The 25,094-nt window shown below is 40.4% G+C and overlaps 1 protein-coding gene and 1 long non-coding RNA gene across 8 annotated transcripts in view; one reads left to right on the plus strand and one right to left on the minus strand.

Moving 5' to 3' along the window:
* FUT8 (fucosyltransferase 8) overlaps positions 1–17,249 on the minus strand; it is a 99,690-nt gene extending 82,441 nt beyond the window's left edge. For 3 of the 7 annotated variants that reach the window (XM_063158866.1, XM_063158865.1, XM_063158868.1), the window contains exon 1: positions 17,210–17,249. The gene's annotated coding sequence lies outside the window, so the exon portion shown is untranslated. Of the gene's footprint in view, positions 1–901; positions 920–16,494; positions 16,646–17,209 lie in introns of those variants that run through there. The other 4 variants (XM_063158861.1, XM_063158863.1, XM_063158860.1 and 1 more) reach the window with 3 other exon arrangements.
* On the plus strand, positions 3,139–5,718 carry LOC134419873 (uncharacterized). The gene is made up of 2 exons (XR_010028185.1): positions 3,139–3,885; positions 4,105–5,718. It is a non-coding gene; the product is annotated as an uncharacterized LOC134419873 (long non-coding RNA).
* Positions 17,250–25,094: the final 7,845 nt, after the last annotated feature.

Genomic DNA, 25,094 nt, shown 5'->3' on the forward strand with positions numbered 1-25,094 from the left:
CTTTAAGGTACGAAGGTTCTTCATGATATGGAAATTTTGACACATAATGGTTTCTCAAGGAACAAACTCAGAGCACTCTACAAAACTGATGCAGTACATAAAACAGGGCACAATCCCCTGACTTCTTTCATGGACATGTTAAAGGGCCAAATGAAGAATTAAGTTACAAAAATAACATCTCAAATATAAACACACGCCAGGAGACAGGCGACTCAGAAGGTAATAAACCTATTATTGCACAGTTCTCAAGTTCTTTCCTGCTCCTCTCCTTCAAGACACAATGGCCCAACCACTTGACTCATTTCTCCCTTTTATTTGCATGGCCCTAGCTGACACATCCCATTACACCTGGAAGACACATCACTGTTGCTCAGTGTTTGCAGGCCTACATTTATCACTTTACAGAATTTCCTGTATGCTAGAGTAACGTTGCTAATGCATTACACTATTGCACATGTGATGCAAATTTGGGGAAAATTTGGAAAAACATATCAAGCACTGGACCTCTTTTAGTTCTCTCAAATCCAGGGAAACATATGTTCCTTTTCCCCAGAGTTCCACTTTTTCTCAGCCATGTGAAGTGCCATCTGTGCTTCCCAGCCTGGCAGGCTAAAACTCTGCTGTCATTCAAATCACCAGTGAGCAAATTAAAGGCAAAGACTGTCCTCTTTAATAAAACAACAAGACTTACAAATGGCAACCTAGATCACAGCAACAAAGGAATGAGTGGCAAGCGTGGGTAGCTAAAGGGTCACAGGGAGGAGAAAGTGGCAAACAGTAGAATATCTCCAGAGCTTCTCTGTAAATTTCTGCCTCTAGCAAGCTAACACAAGAACTATGGGAATAAAAAAAAGGGTAGCTGAAAATCTCGGAAAATGAACAAGAATATAACTCAACTGACACAAGACATCTCGTGAGATACTCCACCCTGTTAGAAGGCACACTTGGCTCGGGGAGGACAGATATATAGGGTGGGGCAGGAAGTCTTCTCTTGAATATCTTCAGATTAGTCTGCTCTGAAATACAGAATGCAAAAGAAGCCAAACACTCCGCATAACATCAGAATGGGGAAGTTACAATGAGCAGGAAAATGTAGACCTCCTATAAATGACAAAACCAGAAAATTTAAGTGGATGAGGGAGTTGGATGGACTGATGAGATTGTTTATTTCCTTTTTTTTTTTTTTTTTGGTTGTTGGGTATAGTTTGGTTTTTTTCTAGACAGCTAGCAGAATCATTCAAAGCATCAGATTTTAGTATTAATGATTCACAGAGTAGGCCTTTTAGGAAGCAGATCACAGATAAAACTGAGTTAACCTCTTGTTAGTAACTGGCTTAACTATTGCATTTACAAAAGTTAACCTGAAAGGTTGCATCAATATATTAATGACCAAAACTTTCCCAGACACTGAAATGCAAATCATCACGTCAGAACAAGTCCTGAAATACTTTTGATCAAGGCCAACTGCACTCTCCCAACCTCTGGGAGCAATCTGAGGGTTATCACATGGCTGGGAAAACTTCCAACAGCACTGCACACACAGCTACCTGTTTTAAGGCTGAAAGATTAACAGAGAGGACAAATCTCAATCTGTGCCAGCTGTCCTCAGTAACAGACAATGGTCCACTTTATTAGTGATGATGCAGTCAAAAGGGATTTGAAATCAAACCAGCTTAAGGAAACTAAAATTAAGTGCAGATAAAGTCTGGAAAAGTACATTTAAAAAAAGAGGAGAAAGTAGTAACTATCTTTAGAAATTCAACCAAAAGAATGAGAAAATTTAAAGGAAAGGAAATCACACAGAAAGAATACTCTGTAGACACTGACTAATGAATGAAAATACTGGAAAAAAAGCTGTCAGGAAAACCCAATTAAGAATGTTGTCAAGTGAGAATACATTCAACATATAGAAGAAATAACAGTCTACAAGCTGAAATGCTGGCAAAACCCATTCATTTAAAATCAGGTCAAGAGACAATTTTGGTTTTTTTTAAAAGGCTTTGAATTTGAGGGATGAAATTTTTCATTCAGTACAGCCTCATGTTTATTTGTTACCAGTTGCAGTAATTAGTTCAAAAGAGAAAGTCCATCCTACTAAAAGACAATGTTTGACAGTCATGGGAAAAAAAAATCAGCAAGCTTAACAGAAGACAGTACCATATATTTCACTGAAAAACAACTGTGATTTTGAAAATACAACACAAAGAAACATGGCTGTAAGCCAATTAAAAAAAGAGTCCTATTTGTTTCTAGTTCATATTTATATAAAAAAGCTAGAGAATCTTGCTATTAATTTGGCAGAATAATTTTAAACTGTGGAATTAAATTCACACTATCAAAGTTCTGACATAAAGCAGGTGAAGTTTTTTAAAAATTAAAAAAGTATACACCTTACACTGCAAATACCAGCTACCCCTACAAATACCATTACTCAAGTCCTTTACAGTCAGAAAAAATTTATTTTGAAAGAGATTTGAACACACAAGAGAAATACCAACAGAATTATTAAAAATCCTCTACGTATGAATTGTAACAATTCACTAGTAAATTAAAAGAAAGAAACCACATTTTCTGTTGTGCCTTAGATGCCTCACCCTTTTCAGAAGGTAGAAAAAAATGAAGAAAGAAAAGGGTAAGTTTTTCAAACCTACCCACAGTGAGCACATGGTTTGATTTTGCTATGGAAATTATACTGGGAATTCATACGTAATTTCATTTTTCCTTTAAAGCTTTTCAAACGAGAAGCAAATAAAAATCATAGCACTCTATTTCAAAGTCTATCATCGATCAGCTTGAGTGATTCTGGTTTTATTAACTGACTGGTCAAGCAGCAGTGCATTAACAAGATTGTGGTCAACCTCACTGCTGTGACTCAGAGCCACACCAGCAGCTGCGCAGATTTCAAAGATAGTGTCAATCCTGTACCGCTGCCACTGCTCCTCCGTGGGAAGGCTAAGAACAGATGCAAGCAGCACTCAGCCACCAGGAAGCTGAGAAAAAAAGGAACACACAACACTGCTTCCCTTGAGAGCAGTGCAGCTTCATGTTTATCAGTCACGGAAAATGTTCATGTTTATCAGATGGGTTAATCAAAGGTAGATCTTCAAACAGATCTTCAAACAAAGTAAGAAGACTATCAAATTTTAAGATCCTTGGAATTAAGATCAAAGAAGTGGTCAGGGATTTTCAATAAAAAAAATATGAAAGACCTTTCTGCAATATCTGTTAGGTGCCTGATAATGAAGGAAGATGAAAATCTGTATTAAATATAATTCCATCAGTATTAATATTATACAGAAAACCTATATAATTTATATCATTCAGTGCAGCAGAAAATGCCCTTAGAATATATTCCTTGATACTACACACCCAGTTTTACAGAACCTAAACGTTAGGGGAAAAAACATCTACTAGTACTAGAGTACATTTCATTTCAGAGAGATTTCAGGTCTTTTAAGTTGCTGGTATTTGAAAAATTTTTGACATCTTTTCCTTGAGCAGGCTTCACCACAAACAGACTAAAGCAGTGTGATATTAAGAGCCTATTCCTTCAAATGTACACTTCAATGTTCCTCCTGAAGTGGTTGTTATTTTCCTGTCTCTCACTTTTACTATCCATTAGCCAATCTTGTATAACTTTCTTACTCCTCTCATGCTTAATTTATAAAGAAAATATTTAGCAAATTATACATGTCCTTCCTACTTAGGGATAAAAAGTAAAAAAAGTTACATGTTGATTTTTATTCAAGTTGAATTTCATATTTTTTTCTCTTTCAGTTTATAATGTATGAAGGAGAGCAGACAGACACTGCAACGAATTTACTGTGGGTTAAAGGCTCCACAAAAAAGTGCTTCATTCATACCCAAAGCAAGAACACATTGGTAGTAAGTTGGGTTTCCCTACAATACCCAATGACTGTGGTACAAGCCACCCAATCTGATCAGTATAATCTGGTATAATTACATATTTTTGTATATATCTCAGTCTATATGCATGTAATGTGGATAAGTTTAATCTACACTATACATATAACCCAGTTTTCAAAGAGCAAAGACCTTTATATAAATTGCACCGAGCTTCACTTCTGTTTCCCTTTGTAACAGCTGCTTCATTTGACCATTGATCACCCTTTCCCATCAGTCAAGAGATGCTGGCAGACACCAAGCCAAGAAAACAAGGCAGTACTCCAACACCAAGAGACACAGAATTATGAAAATGAGGTTTCTGCTAAATCCTGATCCCAGTAACAGGACACTAGGAAAAGAAAAGGAAGTATATGGATGAACTCTGGGAAACGTGAAAGAAAAGACATTGAGACAACATTAAAAAAACCCACATGTAATCTTAAGCCTGATACACAAGCAAATTCTGTAGGAGCTTTCACTGTACATTTAGTTTTACAGAGACAGTTTGACATCAGTGCTGTCCATCAGTGAACTCATTAGAGAGCCTACTGGATAAAGAAGGACAAACTTGTCACAACATTTCATACATTTCCATCAGGAAATAGTCTAAAGCTGAGAAAGTACAAGATAAAAGACAGATGAGAGACAAAATTGTTGAAGCTCAAAATGTACCCTTAAGTACTGAGACTGCCTTCTAAATAACTTTTCTCTAAATACTATATGCGCTGTCACCAATTACAAATATGTAATTAGTGCAATTAAAAGGAAACAGACACCTGTAATAGTACAAGTGTCATTAGAAATCAGTTCAAATGACAATATTCCATTTCGGTTTACCATTGTTTATTCTTATATACTGTCACTCTATTTTTTTATGTTAGTACATACCAACTGCACATCTGGGACTATCTACCTTCAAAATAACAGTAAGTCTTTGCACCGCATATCCAAACACAGCTGAAAAATTCTCAGATGGGAATCCACAGTTCACAGCATTTTTTTTACCTACAATCACATTTGACCTAACATAACAATTTTAAAAAAGCCACAGTAGAGCCCTGAGCTCTAGATACAATTCAACACCAGGTGATGGCAGTTAATAAACATCATATTAATAAAATATTTTCAAGCAAAAATCAGGAAAATAACTGTCCAAAGGAGCGCTCCAAATGCTTCCATTTCACAGTATTAATGATTTCAAAAAAAACAGTTAAAACTATAATCTTTTTTGATAAGGTATGCTTAAACCAGATAAATAATCAATTTCATTGTGGTTGCTTCTGCCAGGGACAGTAAGAAGTTAAATACTACTGTAGAAGACTTCATGAGAAAAGCCACTAACAAAAGGTTAGCAATCTGAAGATTTCCTATTTGCTTATGACTTTAAGGTCTTGCATAACAGAATGGCACAGAGAACATTAGGTACACAAGCAGGTTTTTACTGTCCTAGAAGTCAGGTCACAGTAAATCCCTTTAAGAAACAAAAACCTGGCTAAATATATTTGACTTACAGTTGCCAGTGAGTGTTACCCACTATTTACAAACTTCTCTGCAAGAAACAATTTTTAAGAACATCGAGGTTGCACCTTTGCTGTCTAACACAGTATGACCATATTGTAGCATTTCACATCAGCATCACAAGGAAATATATTTAAATGAAAATTTAGGAACTGTGAAAAAGTGTTTCTGTATTTATACTAGCTATATGAACATGAAGAAAGTCAAAAGGTCTGACTCAGCATGAAAGCTGTTCAGAATCTGTATGCACCTTCAAAATAGCTCTGTGAAATAAATAAGATACAATTCTGCTTACTATTTTTCCACTTATTTCTAAATATAACCATGTGATTGATACTCTGGTTAATATTTCTGATGGGACACTAAACTATTACCTCAATTTACTAGCTCAGATTTTTGAAAGCATAAAAAATTAGTAATATAAGTCTATAAAATCTAAAGCCCAAGATTAATCATTTAATTTTCTAAACAATCTATAGCAAAACACCTCTCCTATGAGGAAAGACTGACAGAATTGGGATTGTTCAGCCTGAAAAAGAGAAGGCTTCAGGGTAACCTAAATGCTGCCTTCCAGTACCTGAAGGGAGTCCAGTGAAAGGTATCCCTGCCCATGGCAGGAGGGTTGGAGCTGAATGATCTTTAAGGTCTGCTCCTGCACAAACCATTCTATGATTCCATGACACTCAGGATATCATACCAATGCCTTAATCAGCATGGCATGACTTGAAAACACCTGAAAATCTGTACTACATTGCGCCACAATTTTATGCTCCTCTTCCAAATCTCAATTTTATGCTCCTCTTCCAAATCTCTTCTCTAAGAAAAGGGCTCTCCACTGGAGAAAGCAGGATGTTAGGTAAGCAAGAGAAAACCTGGAATCAGACAGGCCAAGGTACAACAAAAGGCATCCCAAAAGTTAACAAATATAAAAGGACCAATCAAAGATCAGATGGGGTGGGGGGGAAACACAAGTCACATCAACAAAAACTGCAGCTAAAAAGGACTTAGATTTAATCTTTTTCTAATGACAACTGATGCCCACTTGACATAAAAAGTTGGATAAAAGGGGATTTTAACCACAGGTGAAACCTGTAACTGTGAACAGACCAACACTGGAGACATGCATGCAGTTAACCAATCCCCTCAGCAGGCATACAAATGTGTCAGTTCCCCTTCCATTCTTGTGAAGAATGAGCAAGCCCACCCCAAACAACCACAACACCCAAACACCTGAGACCAACACAGCTGGAACAGTAAATGTACTCACAATCTACATAAGAACATGTGCCACAAAAGGCACAGTCTTCAAAGTCTTAACTGAAAATACAGTTGGTCACAAATCTGTGACTGTCTCTTCAAAGCCAGGACAGCAGGATCGTATCTGCTGAAGGACTCGAGGACACAGTGGATTTGGAAGTAAGCAAAAATCAATGCTCTGTAAAACAGTATTTCAAACTCATTCTTCGGAAAGTCTAGATCAAAACCTCTCTGGTGAAGAGATGCCAGCACACCCTGTCACATCTCAACACATGGTTTTATGACCCTGTGTCAGATTTCAGTCCTTGGGATATTTCCTATTCTTGTTCCAACAGCTTGAAGCATCTAGACATGTTCAGTGTGCCTAAGGATAAACTGTGAGTGATTTTGTGCACACACACAGAAGGCTCTTAAGAGCAAGCAACTGAGTACAGACCATGTTCTCTCAGCTCTTCTACAGACACAGAATCTGCAGAATTATTAACATTACCTATGCATGATGCTGCAGTACGTTGTACCGGAAAATCAAACAAGCATTTTAAATTATGCTGATCTCTCTCTATCTCATATGTATGCCTGGCTCCTTGAGAGACAAACATTTCTGTGCTCTACTTATACTGAATTCCTCATCTGTAAGAGCACTATCTGTTGTAATTAAGTGAAGAAGGATAAAAGGGCTTTCTCACATGCATTACAAGGATCTTGCTGCCACTGAAAAAAAGTTACATCAGAAAAAAAACATCAACAATCTGCTAGAGGACATCCCCCGCTCCCTAGGAAGTACACAAAGCATATATCTGCAGAATCTGAAAATACTGTCATAGGGTGTAATGTAAGCTGCCATATTACCAAAATTGCCATCCATCTTTACAGCCTGGCAGAGCAAACTTCAGAGTATTGATACCTAGTCCAGCACCACCTCATTGACGTTAAAAGGTAAAAACCATTGAAAAGAGAATGTCTAGCAGTTCAATCCAAAATTCAGACTGCTGAGTAGGCATCAGCAATGAAGAATAACTCAAGGAGAACATCTTTCAATGCCACTGAATGCCTGCAGTGGGCCACGGGAGGAAAAAGGTGTAAGTCACGCTGTCCTAGCTGCTATAACTTAAAAAACACCCCAAGCAATAGACAGATCAAAAAGTCAGATGCTGTACTGTTAAAAAACAAATCCCAAGATAACTGTGAAACAGATTTAGTTATTGAACAGAAATGTGAAGACATGCATCAAGAAGACTGTAAACTGTGAACAAGTCATTCTAAACCCCAGACTACAGGAAAGGGAAGGGCAGAGACTATCTAACCATGGCACAATACCACAAAGGTGTCCCAGTGAAACCCTCAAAAGTAAGGACAACATTTCTGTTTAAGTTTTTCTCCTGTGTATTCAAATCTTGCCCTAAATAAGAAACAAATGCTTGCCTAGGCAGCTGAGAGAAACCAAAGACGTTGCCCTGCCAGGAATGGTTTAATACAACCAGGGGTGGGAGAAAATCAGAAAGGGGTGGGGGGACAGAGTATTCATCAACACATTACAGCCACATTAGATGACTGTATCCTTGAGAGGGAACAGTTTTTGCTATTGCTGTGTGAGCACTGATTGTCAAACAAAGGAAGTTGTTTAGCAAGCACCCAAAACGAGAAAAAAATATCAGATAAGTATAGCATATCAGGTATACTACACATTTTATCATCACAAATAGAGGCACAGAGCTAAAGGGTCCAGGCAATCTGAAAGCTCACATTCTGAACTTGGTCAACAGGATTTTTCCTTAGAGGCAAAGGGTTTTAAGAAGAAATTTTGTAATTGAAAACATTAATATTTTAAACAAATATTTTTATTATATGTTTTAGAAACTCTTCAATAAACAGCATATTGGATAAATACTTACTTTAATACTTTTTACATCAATTAAAAAAAAAACTTCAAAAAAATAAACTCCAAAAAGCTTAACAAATATATCAGTACCCATACAAATCAGATTTACTTTGAAAAGTTACTGTGTCACTGTGCAAACAAACTATGATGAAGTACAACAAAAGTAATATAACAAACTAAAGATGAACATTGGGAGGTTATTGGAAGAGAATTCCTATTGCTCTTTTACAAAACCTTTTGTAAGAGCAATGCTTTGAAGAAAGAGTTTAATTCACAGCAAGTCAAAATTGACGTCCATAAGATATTCACAGCAATGTTCCACAAGTTCCTAAAGAGTCTGTAGCATGCAGAATTAATAATGTCATGGTGATATTTATTGCTATTAACTGCCTCACAAAAGAAATTCTCTAATATTACAGAAAATTATTCATCATACTATAAGATTATGAAGCAAACATATAATGAAAGCACTCTCCTAAAAAGCATTTACATTCAGAGTATTGCTACCACAAAGCAATTGCAGCACCACAAACTTCATCAAGCTCTAGAATGACCAACAGAAGTATTTATTTTTACCATGTGATATATTCTGAAAATAAATTATGCACATTATGCTTATAAATATCTAATACTTGAAGGAACTAAATACAATCATTGATTCATGGAAACTACGCTTTGCTACAGAATCACCATTTGTTTTAGGGAGGATATCTACAGAGGACAGGTTAGCAAGTACAAATGAAGAGACAAAAACATCAGAAAAAGATCATTCCTCATATAACATCTCACACTTAGATAACAAAAAAGAAAAATGAATTTTAACTACACATGTACATCCAGCCTGTTATTTCACAGTAGCTCTCTGCAACAGGCAAGTCTTCTGATTTGAAGACTTTTAGTCAAAAGTCTTCCAAAACAGTTACTGGGCTCCTTGCATCTTAGGACTACATCTCTTCCTTTATTTATTCCCTACCCTGAAAATGTGGCAGGGGAGGGAGAAAAGAGTAGGAAGAAAAAATAATCATCTGAGGGATCTAGTATACAATATTTAGGGGGGTAGGGGGAGGGGGGGTGGAAATCAGAATTGATTGCAACTGATTTAACAGGTTGTCAGAAAATCATCACCTTGAAATGATGCATTATGAGCTACATAATATGAATATACATACATATCATGACAAACGACCAAGAGAGATCACCAATTTTAAGGCTGACAGATACTTCATTGTAAAAGAATAATTTTTTACTTTAAGTTGCCAAAGGCTTTTCAAGACGACCCATTCTGCGCCAGGTGTCCATGTCAAAGCTGCTTCAAAGTTTACACGGTATGCAAAACATATTTTTCCTCCTTCCAAGGAAAGCTACATAAAAATACACTTTTGTCTCATTACAAAAGGTTTTCTTCAAAAAGTTTAATCACTCATATGCTTTAAGCTCTACATGCATCTTTCTAAGAGACAGCACCCTGACATACAAGTGATGCTTTTGTCAAGCTCACTGTAATGTAACTGTTACTGATTTTGTTTTGATATGTTGCAGCTGAGCCACCTACATATTCTGTCTGTACTTATTCCATTCCTGTAAGGCTTCTGGGAACTAAAGATCCACAGGATAACATAGCTTAGAAGGGACCTTCACATGTCCCTCAGTCCAATCTCCTGCTCAAAGTCAGATATAAGAATGGGTTGCTCAGCTTTCCCATTTGGGTCCTGAAAACCTCTAAGACAGAAGCTGCGCAGCTTCTCAGGGCAACCTCCTACACAGCTTCAATACTCCTCATGGAAAGAGGTTTTCTTTATATCAAGCCTGAACCTTCTGTGTTTCAACTAATGAACACTGCCTCATGTCCTCTCCCCACACATCTCAGTAAAAGAGCCTGACTCCATCTTCTCAGTGATATCCTCAAAAAAACAGTATGTTGTTGTTTGATCCCACTGAGATCATCTCTTTCTCCAGCTGAAAAAACCGATCTCAGCCTCTCCTCACAGGATGAGTGTTCCAGTTCCCTAATCATCTTGGTAGTCCTCCATCAACTTTACTTCTACTTATCAATGTCTTTCCTGTATTCAGCGTCCCAAAACTGGGCACAGCATCTAGATGCAGTCTCATGAGCACCAAGCAGAGAGCAACAACCACTTCCCTCCATTGCTGGCTATGTTCCTTCTCATAGAGTTTCATCTCATTGCATGTTGCTGCCCTTCATTTTTTTAGACTGAGAGAGTCAGGGTTGTGGAGAATAAGAGGGAAACGAAGAGGAAAAGGAGAGAAGGCTCCTCTGAAACCTTAGAGCACTTTGCAGACCTAAAGGAGGTCTACATAACAGCTGGAGAGGGACTTCTGACAAGGGCATGCAGTAATAGGGCAAGGCGGAATGGCCGTCAGCTGAAAGAGGGAAAGTTTCGATAAGACACTAGGAAGAAATCTTTTACTGTGAAAATGGTGGAACTCTGGACCAGGTTGCCCAGTGAGGTTGTGGATACCCCATCCCTGGAAGTGTACAAGGCCAGGCTGGATGGGGCTCTGAGCAACCTGGTCTAGTGGAAGGTGTCCCTGCCCATGGCGGGGGGCTGGAACTGGATGATCTTTTACATCCCTTTGTATAGGGTGTGACTGAGATAGAGTTGTTGTTTTTTTCCTTTTCCATAACAGCCCTCAGTGCTGTGCTTTACACTGGTAGCTGGGAACCATTCCATGATTCTGCAGGGGCATGCTGCTGCTGATCCACAGGCAGAGTGCTGTCTGCCAAGACCCCAGGTTTCTCCAGCAGAGCTGCTTTCCAGCCTGTCAGTCCCCAGCCTGTAACACTGCAAGGTGCTCCTGTTTCACCAGTGTAGGACTCTGCAGTTGTTCTTGAATAAAGCTCCAGATGGGCCTTGTGTTCACAGCAACAAAGTCCCCCTGAATGGCAGCCCCATCATCAAGCACAACTATCTCCCCTCAGCTTGGTGTCATCTGCAAGCACAAGAGCACACTTTGTCACTATTCAGCACAAATCCCTGCAGTACCCCTCTTGTTACCAACCTCCCTATATGACACACTAAGCACTCCTTTCTGAATCCATCTATCCATCCATCCTTCCATCCATCCATCCATCCATCCATCCATCCATCCATCCATCCAATCTTTTTTATATCTTCTAGTTCTCCACTAATCTGTTATGTCCAAATCTGTATATAAGAATATCACTGGAGATTGAGTTGAGAATCTTGCTAAAGTCCAGGAAAATTAAATCCACTGTTCTTACCTCTTCCAAATATTCAGTCATCTTACCATAGAAGGTAATCTGCCTTATCATGCATGATTTACCTTTGACAAATCCATGCTGACTGCTCCCATTCACTTACTTCTTGTGACCAGAAATGTGTTCCGAGAAAACCCACGCCCCTATTTTCCCAGGGACAAAAAAGGAAGCTACCCAGTTTGTAGCTCTTTGGGCTGTATTTTGGCCTTTTCTGGAGGGTGCAACATATGCATTTGTTCAGCCATTGAGAGGATCTCCTGGTTTCAAAGACGCTAGGGAAGGACCTCGCTGTGACACTGGCCAGCTCTATCAACGTTTACAGGCATCCTTTTGGCCCCATGCACTGGTAGGATTTGAGTCATCTCAACAATTCCCAGCTGAATCCTCAGCCACTGCTGGCAGCTGCTCTCCTCAAACCCTTGTTACTAAGCACAGAGGCCTGGGAGACCTTGCTGGTGATGCCTCACTAAGGAACAGAAGGATCAGGGTACCCCAGCCTTATCTGTATCCACTGTGACACATCATGTTCCAAAAGAAGCTCATCTTTTACTTGTCCTGCTTTTCACTACTCAAGTACTAGAAGAAACTCTTCTTGCTGCCCTTGATCTCCTTCCTAAGCATCATCTCTAGGTGAGCATTGGCTCTCTTGATGTCATCCCTACATACCAGGACAATTTTTCTAAATTTTTCCTTTATAGCCTGTCCCAGCTGCCCCTGTTTGTATATCCCATTTTTGCACTGCAGCTCAGACATGAGTTCCCCACAAAGTCATCTTTTGATAGGCCAGCTTGCTTTCCCGATTATCAGGATGGACCACTGGTATCTAAATTTATTCTCAATGATACCCCTGCTGGATCCAACAAGTATGAAAATATAAGCTATCCATGTAAACAAAAGGATGGAAAAGAGAGGAACCAATACAATTTGACTAAAGAAAGAACTGCAACATGGGAAAAAGCTGATACAGTTGACACACTGAACACAATCTTGAGTTTGGGATACAGACCAAGTCTGAGATGGCATGAAAGGAAAAAACAAATTCAGATGAGGGAAGTCAGGAAGAATGAAGCACAACATTGAAGGGGGAAAACTACAGAATACAGAACTACAGGAGCCAGTGGAAATGCACAACACAGAGAGATCCTTTTTATGACAGAGAACTGGATGTGAAACTGAGGATAGTGGACAGAAACCTGAAACCAGCAGACAGGACTGTGAAAGGATTCAAACAGTGGAAAAAGCTCAGATAAACAACTTATTAGTCAGAACCTCTATGCACACTGGATAGTACTGGATGCCAGATAAGCCCTTTAGCAAGAAACAAACTGTTTTCATGGGGAAAATAGAATTGTGATAAAAATTTCAGGATAGGGCAAAGAAGATTGGGACAGGGATATCACACAAGGAATAAGCAGAAAAATCAGCATCCAACAGAATACATTCACTCCCAGAGCCTGGAATAGAGCCCAAGATTGCAGAGTTTCACCTCTACTTTCAAACACTTCAAAATCTCAGAAAACCATACACAGACAACATCATCTGGAGTACAGCTGAATAACAAATTACCAGTATCACATTCCCAGCTAGCTCAAGTGGCACAAGTTGCAAGGCAAAATAGACAAATGTCAGCATTTTTAGAGACTTTCATGCTATAGGCGTATTAGTCATATGTGCAATCCCACAGGACAGAGGGTTTCCTACTGTCCATCAGGTTTGCTGACTTTTTTTTTAAACTAGAACGTTGAATATTTTGGTTATGTGCAAAGAATTTCAGAGAGTTTTAAACAGTTGACTACCAAAAACCTACCCATTGGTTAAAAATATATATATAGTCACATCACAAAAATTAAAGGTTATTTGTTCTTGTTCTCTGAGCCCTTGTGCTCAAGGTACTCTTGCTGTGTTACTGAACAATGTGTTAGAAAAACAATAAATAACAACATTATATTATATAAGGACCTTGCCATATGCACTGCAAATGTTGGCAAGTGTGCTGTTAATAAGACAGGTATTGTAGAAAAAGTGAGGGAATTAATACTGTCCTGGATTTTTTTTCCTTCTTTCTTGCACACAAATCATCTTTAAAGGAAAAAAACATATCAAAAACCCCCTACAAACTTTTAATGGGGAATCCACTCTTCATCAAAATTATGGACTTAGTACCTTGGGGTTAACACTGCAACAGATCTAAGTATTTATCCCTGCAGTCTAAATCAACACACACCATTCTACAAATCAAGCAATGAGGTCTTTCCTAGATAGGCATTCATGGATCCCTGTTGAGGGGTTTATTAAAAACAACAAAAAAAAAGCCAGATTATTGTTAGTAAATTAGACCTTTATGGGAAAACGTCTTGGAATACATAAATCATTAAAACACTGATAGATTATTTTGAAAAATCATATCATAAAGCTCCTAAATTGGATATTCAACACAAAGGAATACATAATATATCTCAGGAGACTTATGTGAAAATATTACTAGTGAAACATGCATGCACTAGAGACTGAAGGTAATGAAACAGCAAAAGAGGAAATTAAGAAAGTACAGTATGAACAGCACATAAACAAATATTGAGGCCACACATTATTTGATACTAAGAAAAAGGATTCAGTATGGCACACTGAACACCATCTATGCCATTCTATGCTATAAACTGAAAGCAACATTGTAGGGAAAAACGTAAAATTTAACCCTACATTTATAGGCCACATTACACGACTACAAGAATCTCTGATTGTGCCATTTCATGATGTGTAAGAGCTTGATCTTGCAACTTCAAAGTTCTTTGGATACAGTTTTTGTTGCACAACAGCAAAACGCATACTCTATTTCCCAAAAAAAAAAATCACACATCACTTTCAGATTATTTTCATCATACAAGAGATGCATATTAATGCAATCATACATAGAATGCATCATCTATATTTGTTTTTCTTATTGTATTAGAAGCATATTCTATGACCAGACAACAAGATTTAATTAAGTCAGTTTTGCTTTGACACTAGCTCCCCCTCCAGACCAGTTTAAGATTATAGTCATTACTTTTTACTTTAATTCTGACTGCAACAAGATATAAATACTCAAATCCCAACCTTCTTCTTCTTTATCCATTGAAATGTCAATGAACAGACTGATTTGATAAACTATAAATAAAATTAACATTTATTACTTTTAACTGCATACATTCCAAGCCTGGGAAAATGATTTGGTTTAGAAAAGATCTGACAGATAAAGAACCTATTCCATACAGCCACACAAAGACAGAAATGGATCCAAAAAAATTTCCACAGTATGAATGGTGTGCAATATTTGCAATATATAGGTATTCAATTATACAATGAAGTCTCTATTTGAAGTTGCAATAAAGTGATCACAAACCACAGATGTCAAACCAAAGGGAAGCCCCTAGGTGGTTTACTACCACCTTTACCAATTCACTTAAGGTGAAGTAGCTCTATTTCTACTCCAGCATGTATAGCTAACATATTTTTTTCTTGTATTTCCTAGAACTACTGTACTTTCAGTTGTTCAGCTAATTAAACCACCAAAATTTTAAACAAATGAAGACAATGGGCTAAAACTGACCTTCTGTATTTCCCAGTTGTCAAATGTCCTGGCAACTATATCACTGAAAGAGTGAATTTACCTGATTCAACACTCCAAGTTGATTCCTGCCCTTCTCTCATTGTTGAACTTTTTGCCCAGAAAATATGAGTAATTAATTGTACTTCCAACTTTGAAAAAGGCTGTCTTATTACATGTAGTTGGGAAAATATGCAAACTTTGCAATATGCTAGTGTGCCTGCTTAAGGTAAATATTCATATAAAACCCTAACAAGCATAACTAAAAATCTGGCAGTAAGCATACCTGCAATAACCAGAGAAACAGACGCTACTGGAAATACATCAAAGCAGAGTCACCAACTCCCCATAACTAGTTTTCTTTAATAATGAAAGGAATTGTAACAGTCATCTGTAAAAGCACCCCAAGCACCAGCAGCACAGGCAAGTTGGCCACTTATTTGCTTTTGCAGTTCAGACTTCTCTGAAGTTTTTGATGACTTGCAGTGGAAAATTACTTGGAAAAATAAATAAGATTAATACTATAAAATCAAGAAACCTTTTCATGCTCACTCCTTCTGAAGCATTTACACCAGTAAATTTCAGGCCTAGACATTAAGATCCTCTTCTTGGGGACAGAAAGAGTATGTATGTATATATATATATGTACACATGTATACTGAAACATACAATTTTCAGCTGATGTGTACGTTTCAGTATACAAACACACACACACAGAACAAGAGGTGCCAAGTGCTAATAGAAGATCACAGATAAAGCACACGAATGTTGTGAGCACAGGGTTGTTTGCCACATCCATGAACACACAGCATGTGCATCAGAGCACACCGTGCGTGCGCTAAGGGCACAAGGACAGCAGGTACTGCCCCGAGGAAGTTACAGTCTTCAACAAGCAATTTTACAGCTCATGCCTTTGCCCTTAGGCTTCTTGGTACACCCTGCACCACGGCACTATAGTTTCTGCCTCTTGTACCCTCAACCAGGAGCTTCTGAAAGCAGAAGGTCAGTCTTTGCAGTGCACCAAGAACACACTGCGCGCACTACTGGCACACACGTGTGAAAGACCTGAGCATACATCAAGCACTAACTAAATCGCCAGAGCCTTACCAGTAACAGGATCCACGACCAAAGCCAATTGTGCCGAAAAACAGGAAAGGTCGCCGTGGGAAAAGCCCCAGGCAACAACCGAAGGCTCTGTACCCGTGTCAGGCAAGCACTTCCTCGAGCTACTTGGCGGCCCCAAAGCGTGAGGTCCGTCCTCGCAGCCCCCGCTCCCCGTGTATTCCTCCCTGCCAAAAGCGGGCGTCCCCTCGGGCGGCCGCAGTTCCCGGGACAAGGAAAGTTGGAGGCCGCCCCCCGCGCCTGCCCTGCGGCCGCGGCGCACGGGACGGCGGCAGCCGCGCTCCGCGCTGCGGGAACCGCGCTGTCCGCGCCGCGCCCGGGGCAACGCCGCCGCCCGGGGCTCGCACGCATCTCCCTCCCGGGCCCGGCCCGGCCCCGCCGCCCACGGTGATGCCCCGGCCGCTCGCCGAGCCCCGGCCTCCCCTTCCTCCGCCGCGCTCTCCGGCGGCCTCAGGCCCCAGCAGCGACCCTCAGGTGCGGGAGCCCAGGGGGACCCCGGCACACGGCAGGGACCGGCCCCCTCCCCGCCATCACCGCCCCGGCGGCGGCGGCAGCGGTTGCTGAGCAGCGCCCGAGTCGCAAAAGCGGCGGCGCCAGGCCCGAGGGAGAGATGGGGAGCGCTCGCCGGAGCCGCCCGGTCTCGCCTCGGTACCCGCTTCCCCGCCGCCGCGGCTGCCGCTCAGCCCCCGCATCCCCTTACCGGAGTGCCGGCGCCGCCGGCGGAGCCCGCGCTGCCGCTGCCGCGGGTGCCGGGCGGGGGGGCGGCGGGGCTGGCGGGCGGGGAGCGGCGGGAGCAGACGGAAGCAGGAACCCGCCGGCGGCGGAGCGGAGCTGGCGGGGACGGGGCGCGGGGCGCGGGCAGGGCGCGCGCCGAGGGCGGGGAGCGGCGCGCGGGCAGCCGTGACAGCGGCGCACGGCCCGGGCAGCGCGCGCCCCCGCGAGCGCGGTAGGAAGAGCCGCGCCGCGGGCGCGCGCCTGCCGGGGGAAGCAGCCTATGGGAGCGCGAGCCGGGCCCCGGTGCCGCGGGAGCGCTCCCGTCACGGAGCGCCAGAGCGCGCATGCGCGCCCCGGACCTCCCAGCGCCGCCGCTGCCCCCGCCCCGCCGCCTCCTCCCGCGCGCCCCCGCCCCGGGAGCGGCCGGGACGGGCTCGGCGGCGTCCCCGCATCGCTGCGCGGGGAACCGGGGGGCGGCGGCGGCAGGCGCGGGAGCGACCGCGTTTACCCCGGCGACGGGCGTGAGCGCGGAGCAGCAGCGCCCGCTGAGCGCCGCCGCGGCGCTCCTGCCTCCCGCGAGGGAGCGCGGCGGGGACCGGGCGCGGGGGCGGCGTTCCCGGGCACCCCTGAACTGCCGCTTGATCCCTCCGGGACGGCGTCCCTGCCCCGCGCCCTCTGTCCCGGCTGCGATGCCGAGCCGCGGGCAGGGCCGCCCACAGCCCCCGCTGCTGCCCGCAACAGGCTGGTCCCGCCCGCAGCGCCAGCGCATCCTGCCCGGGAACAGACTTTGTGGTTTTAATGCAAAGATCCCTAGAAAAGACAGAAATCTCACAAAATTTTCTATTATGAGAGAAAAAGGAGAGCTCTGTATTTGCTGGGTGACAGCAGGACTAGAGAGAGGCCCGCTCTCGTCCAAGCATCCTTGTCTGTTCCTTCCTTTGTGGCTTAACAGAACCTTCCCAAAAGTGCACGTAAACGGATAAACTCGGATGGATGCGGAATTTCAGGCATTTGACGTAGCTATAGTATCCTAAAGATTCATCTGGGGAAGCTATGTACATTTTAAAAGTTTGCAATGTGCACCGATAATGTTTCGGTGTGCTTGGGAGACGAAATGGCAGCGATGGTAAGGTAGCATGGGAAGTAGGAATTGCGGTAGGAGTATGTTCGACGATACTGTGATTTCGGTTAAAGCCAGAGCTGTTAAGGGTGGATACTTGGTAACCATCACATCCTTTTTGCACCCCCTCCCAGCGCTCAGAAGAGCTGTCCTGCATATTGGTGTTCTGTCCTGTATTCCTTCACGCTTGTCTTCCCTGGTTTATTTCACTAGCCCTCTTGTTGGTTTTTTTGTTTTGTTGGGTTTTGTTTTGTTGGTTTTGTTGTTTTCCCCAGAAGTAGTAAACATTCACAAATGAGCTTGTAAGGTGTGAGACATTCTGCCAGTGTCTGTTGTTTTTTTCTTTCTTGACTTCATACATTCTGGATCAGCTGCGTGCTAAGATGGAGCTTGGGGCACAACCACTGCCAGCATTGTCTGGGGGATGCCAAGAAGAGTTACAATATTCTGTGCCCATAGCAACCTTCCAGAGCAATCTGGAAATGCAGAAATAATTAATATATCTTTTTTCCCTAAGGTTTTGATTCCTAACTGACAATAATAGAGATTAGTTGAGAAATTGAGACGATAAGCAGATTGCTGATGGTTGTCAAGCGCTGAGTGCAGTTGCTAGCTCCTGTGACTGCAACAGTTGTTATATCTACTAATGATTATATTGCCTACAAATTTAGTCAAGGATTTATATACCAAAATCCAGTTCCATAAATCAAAAGCATTTTAAAAGTCTAGGTATGTGCAAATGGGCCAAAAGTGTGTGCAGTGCAGGGAAGGGAAGGAAGCCCCCATGCCTGGAAATATTCAATGTGTCAGGTTGAACGGGTCTTTGAGCAATCTGATCTGGCTGAAGAAAGATGTCCCTGCTTATTGCAGGGGGTTTGGACTAGATGACCTTTAAAGGCCCCTTTCCAACACAAATCATTCTGTGACTCAAAGCTGATGATCCAGAAACCAAGGCATGGCTTTCCAAATGATGCATTTAACTGTATGTTGCCTTTGCTTGGAGGATGTCACCTAGAGAAGGATTCTAAAAGACAATAAAATTGTTCAGGAGACTTCTGAAAAGTGGAGATCTTGTGGTGGGTCTTTTTGTCTGGTAGGAAAATACTATTTTATGGACAAAAATCTGATTATTAACCCACAAAATATTAGGGTACCTTCAATGCAAACAGTTCTTAGATACAATGTTTGCAAACTGGACAAAAATCAGGCCACATTAGATGGGCTCTTTCATTGATACACTCGTGCTGATCTCAGTTGTACTTACTGTGATGTGAAATTAAGTTCATTTCAAGTAATTGTTTAATGCAATGAGGAAACTACTGCTGGTGTACTTGCTTTCAAGCCCATGATATTCTGTGCTACAGGTTTATGATCCTAAATCGAAGAAAATTACACAGTACCATGCCCAGCATCCACTGGAGATACCAGTGGGTAAAATGTGATCAATCTGCACATAACTTGTACAGTTAGGAGTTACTTTTATTTATATTGCAATTCTAACCATGTTATAGCACCTACTGCTATCAGCAATTTGTGACCTGAGCTGTGCTAAGCCATGACATAATGGGAGAAAAAAATTAAATTACTAGGGAGAGAGATGAAAAGTTAGTAAGAAGAGTGCTGTTACAGAGTGCTAACTTTTTACAAATGCTAAATGCAGCAGGTACATACAATTTGAAGTACATTTCCCAAATTATACTGAAAGGCCAGCAGCTAATTTCATTTTCACCACAAAAAGCTCATTTTTAGGTGTAGAATACCTCTTGTGACTCCAACAACTTCTTCATCCCATGACCAAGGGGCAGAGCCTTAGTTTGTTAGTGCTCTGAAATCCTTGGGAAGAGAAATTTACACTAGAATATGGGACAATTTTTCACTACCATGGTTAGGAAATTAATTTTCTTAAACAATTTTAAGGCAGATTCTAGTTCTAGTTGCGGAGTGTACAGTTTCTAGTGCTCAATCTCACAGCCTAATGAATCACTTTCACCTGATACAGACCCAAAATCTACTGAGTCAGCTAATTCTTTCCACTTGGCAAGAAGGTGGTAGGACTTTTACATAGCAGGTGGAACCTCAGCAGGGTGACTCTAGTTTCACTTTGATGAGACATCCTGCCACCTGTCTCAGAAGCTCCTCTGATTAGCAATGTGAGTTAAAATGGAATGTAAAGGTATTTTGGCTTTTTCCCCCAAACACATGAGCACATACTGAAGTCCACATTTAAACCTCCCTAGAAGCAAAATTCTACTTTTGTGAACTTTCTATTTCTCTGTTCAGTGTTAACAAGTCATCTCTTATTCTTCATTATCTCTTCTATTTCTCTGCACAGTGTTAACAAGTTGTCTCTTATTCTTCATTATCTCTGAACCCCAGAGCCATAAAACCCTCTCAATGGATAACAACAACTCCTCCAAAAAATACCTTAAGTCCTTATCCCTTTATATTAAATGATTAGAAGCGCATTCAGTTTTTAGCTATCACAGTAGTAAAAGTAAACTTAAAAGAAAGAATCACCAGAGCAGGAAGGGAAGTTAAAAAAAGTACTTCTCAGATTAATTTTTTTTTTTTTTAATTTAGCGTCAGTTAAGGGCTTTGGTTACTTTAGGTTTTGTGAACGCTTTTTATTTATTGCAGTATAACTGTACCTTGGAAATACTTCCCTTATAAAGACATCCAATTCTTCAGGTGACACCAGAGTTAAACCACACACGTATTGGAATCCTCCCATATGCAGCTTAGTGCTGCAAATTGGCTTTACTTCATACCAACTATTCTATATTACCTGTTGCAGACCACTGTAAAATGGTAATACTCAAGGATCACTAAAACTAAGATCAGAACAGGAGAGTGTTACAGATATTTTTCTCTTTGCTTGCTATAAAGAATAATACAGTTTCTAGCATCATTTATCCAAGCTTTGTTTTGTCATATGAAGTAGGAAGCAGACATGGGTAGAACCAGCTCAAGAACCAGTATATTCAAGAAAGAAATGTAGAAATTATGTTTGAAAAAAAAATGCAACTGGAGTGGAAGGGTGTTATGCCTTTGTCCCTCTTAAATAAAGATTTTATATACTGAGGAGGATGAGTTGGGAAAAAAAAAAAAAACCCAAAAATCTAAATCAGTTAATTTTTCCTCGAAGTAGAAGTCAACATGCTATGAGTACCTATACACTGCACCAGTCAGGAAACTGCAGAAATGTAACTGTAACATAAGAACTACAGAAAATATTTCACAAGGGTTAAAGGTAGGTCAATACACAATAGGAATAAGATTACAGAAACTGCCAATATTACATAAAACTTAAAAAAAATTCTAAGACTATTACCAATCATTTAATATAAAACCAAATTTCTTAAATTCTAAAGAACATTTTAAAGGATCCATCAGATGTTTCTGTTGTAGCCCTCAGAATTTTTCCTGGTTTTTTTCACTTGAAATCAGATCTTGTACTTGTTAGGTCTCAGCTTACATAGAAAAGAATTTCAAATACTTGAAGCACCCCTCCCAAGTTAGTAGTGTCATAAGAAAATTTTAAAACATTTTTACTAAGACTTATATCTGTGTCTACTAAAGGATATCATGAAAATTTATTTCTGCTTTTCCAGGAAATGCCAGCAGGTACAGCCAGTCACTGTAAGTGCACTACAAAGCAATGGTTCCTCCTCGAGGAAAAAAAAAAAAAAAACAACAAAACAAACAAACCAAAAAAAAAAAAATCTGAATTACTGAGATGCTTTGCTGTTAAAAGATGTGAGATAGTGCTTCATCATAACATACTGAAGTACTTGCAGCTGCAGAGAACTCAAGAAACTTTTCTGTCCCATTAACCAAAACACTTTCAGTTTCCAGCTTGAAGTAGGTGAAACCATAACAAACATTGCACAAGGACTGTTTATCTGTGCCCAAAGCATTTGAATAAAGTGTTTATATGAATCAGGAAAAACTTACTCTTTCTTGACACTTCCACATTTACAGTTCTTCTCCTTGAATTGTAGTCTGATTTGATGTGGCACAGCAGTTTGTTTCTGTCTCTTTACTGGTTTTATTTCAAGCAAAGGCTTAAAGGTCAAAAGGAACAAAGGGCAAACACAATTAAAATGTGCTGGGTAAGTTGTGTAATCTAAAAATCATATTGTGAATGTTCATTAAGTATCAGAGATGCCTATGATTATGTGGAAAATACAGCTGCACAGTGGTATCTCTTCTGGGAAATGAAGCAGGGACAGCTTCACTAACAGCAGTAGTCTCTACATCTCAGCAGAACAGAGACCATTCTTGTGTTATATTGGAAAGACAGAAATGTAATTGCAAAGGCAAAAGGATCTTCTCCATGTGTACATTCTTTCTTTAAACTGAGCCTCAAGTAGTACAGCTGTGTAAACACAATCATTTGTCCCTGCAGAGGAGTAAGTAAAATACAGATTATCCAAAACTTGTGATTTGGATTATCCAAAACTATGCACAGTAAAAGCTACTTCAGGATTAAAATCCAACAATGTAACTTGCTTTACAAGCTGGATGAGCTGCAATGTAGACATAACACCTGAAGTTGGCCCAGCACTTTCCACTTTAAGATCTCATTTCAGTTGCTGACAGCAGAAATACTTTTCATAAACTCTCAGCTGCTTGGACCAGCATTTTTAAAGCTCTGTCCCTTTTTTTCTCAAGTGCCTTAAGTTTCAGAGTGACAGTTTCAAATTTGTCAGGATTATGCAGGTAAAAAAAAATGTGCCTTTAGTTTCTCCTTTAAGAATCTATGTGTATTTAACCAGACTACTCCTGTAAGGAGCAAGGAGGAGGATATGACTTTAAAAATCAGATGTTTCACGCCCTCAGAACTGCTGCATAAACAAATTGAGTTTTGCAACTAGATTTTCTCATCAAATTTTCCAAATATGCTAATGGATATGTCCTGCTCTTTTAATGGGACCTAATCTGAAACTGAGTTTCTGGTCTCGCTGTATATGGAGACTAAAAGAAGGAAGTCCTCTCTCTCATGTTTCACATCATCTCCATGCATTTCTTACGCCTGGAGTAGCTAGGGTATCCTTACAGACAAACTCATCACTTTTTCTACTGTAAAATACTAGAAGAAGCAGCATTTCTAGAGCTGAGTAGTAATTACAAACTTATAAATATGTCATTGTGGTGTTGCTAAGATGCTAATTGCCTCAATATTTCAAGGTTTCCTTGCTCAGATTTATTTTATAAGAATTGAATGCAAGACATTCAAAAGAGTGCTGGTGTCTACACTATTTTCATAGTACTTTACAGCTGTATTAATTCTGTCTTCTGGACTTCTTTCCATCTAGGGAGAAAATGCACTTGTTCATCACCCACACATTTTCACATGAAAATTTCCTATCTTTACTCAGCTCCTATTTCTGCCACAAGAGGGAAGGGGAAAGTGCTACATTTTTCTGAAGGCTTGACTCTGCAAGAATGTTTCTTCAGAGTAATTTTTGGTTTGTACACATCCAGAGGGAAATAAATAAAGCTACTGGGTTGCCAGTGTTTTTATACAAAAGGTCAAGCTCTCTTGCTTTAAGATCTTAGACCTTAGATTTAGGTTCTTGCTAACTTGCTTAGTGATTTATTCCAGATTGATGATTTATCTTTGCATTGGACATGAAAATTCCCACTTGCTAATTTGCTTCCTTTCTCAGATCAAGTTCCCAACCCCAACAGATTTGTGTAAATAAAGGTATCATTTCTTGTAAGATTTTCAATATTGCAATTTAACAATAGCATTATCCGATAATTTCTAGGTATTCATGGAGAAGAAGAACTTATCTGAGAGCCTTATCTGTGTGCTCACAGGGTGTGGTGATTCCATTAGCTTTCCAAACAATGGATTTCCTGTGAAGGTAAACTTACACTCAAGAACAGCCTGGTCTGGTTTACAGCCTGAAATAGAAATGTGAAACATTTTATCTGTGGCTTATAAAGAGAGTACTATCGGCTTTTCAAATAATAACCCCAGCTGTCCTCTTTCTCAGCAAGGCCTTTGCAAGAGGTTTATGCACACACTTTCAAAGAATGAGCAGCCAATAAAAGATCAGATCTGCTGGAGAAGGACAGTCTGCTGCACTGGCCTGGCATGTCACAGGGAATGCTGCTGCATTCTGGACAGAAATACTTCTGTAAACTAAAACCAGGCAAGACCAACTCATTTTATTCAATTAAGCTTTCATTAGATTCAGTTATTTTGTTTTCCTTTTGACTAATATATGTGAATTTATTATTACATCAGTAGCTGCAATTGAAAGAGTTCTTAAATTTCCCAAGGGCATTTCATTGTTATTACATCTATCAGTATTTGGCACAAATGGAAAAACAGCTAATAAGCAACCAAATCAATTTCTGGGTGCAATTTACTTATCAGCCCATTCTCATGTCACATGTCCCACATGTAACTTGAACGACCAGTTTTTCCTTCCATTAGCAAGTAGATTAAGAAAAAGGATCTACCTCCTAGCAAGCGCCAGATAAGCCAGATACTGTACCCCACCTGGAAATTTAACAGTTCTATGCAGGGCATTCACTAGAATTGCTTTCCTGTTTGTAGCAGCATGGACACAAAGATTGTGACTAACAATTAAGTATGGCTTTGTGTCTCATGAAAAAAACAAACAAACAAACAAACAAAAAAAACCCAGAAAATAAGTAAAGCCTTCACTTCCACCAGCTCTTCTACAGTTGAAGAAAAACATCTACTTGCAGCTCTGGAAGTGGGTCTTGCTGC

Source organism: Melospiza melodia, chromosome 6, assembly GCF_035770615.1.
Source record: "Melospiza melodia melodia isolate bMelMel2 chromosome 6, bMelMel2.pri, whole genome shotgun sequence".
NCBI lineage: Eukaryota > Metazoa > Chordata > Aves > Passeriformes > Passerellidae > Melospiza > Melospiza melodia.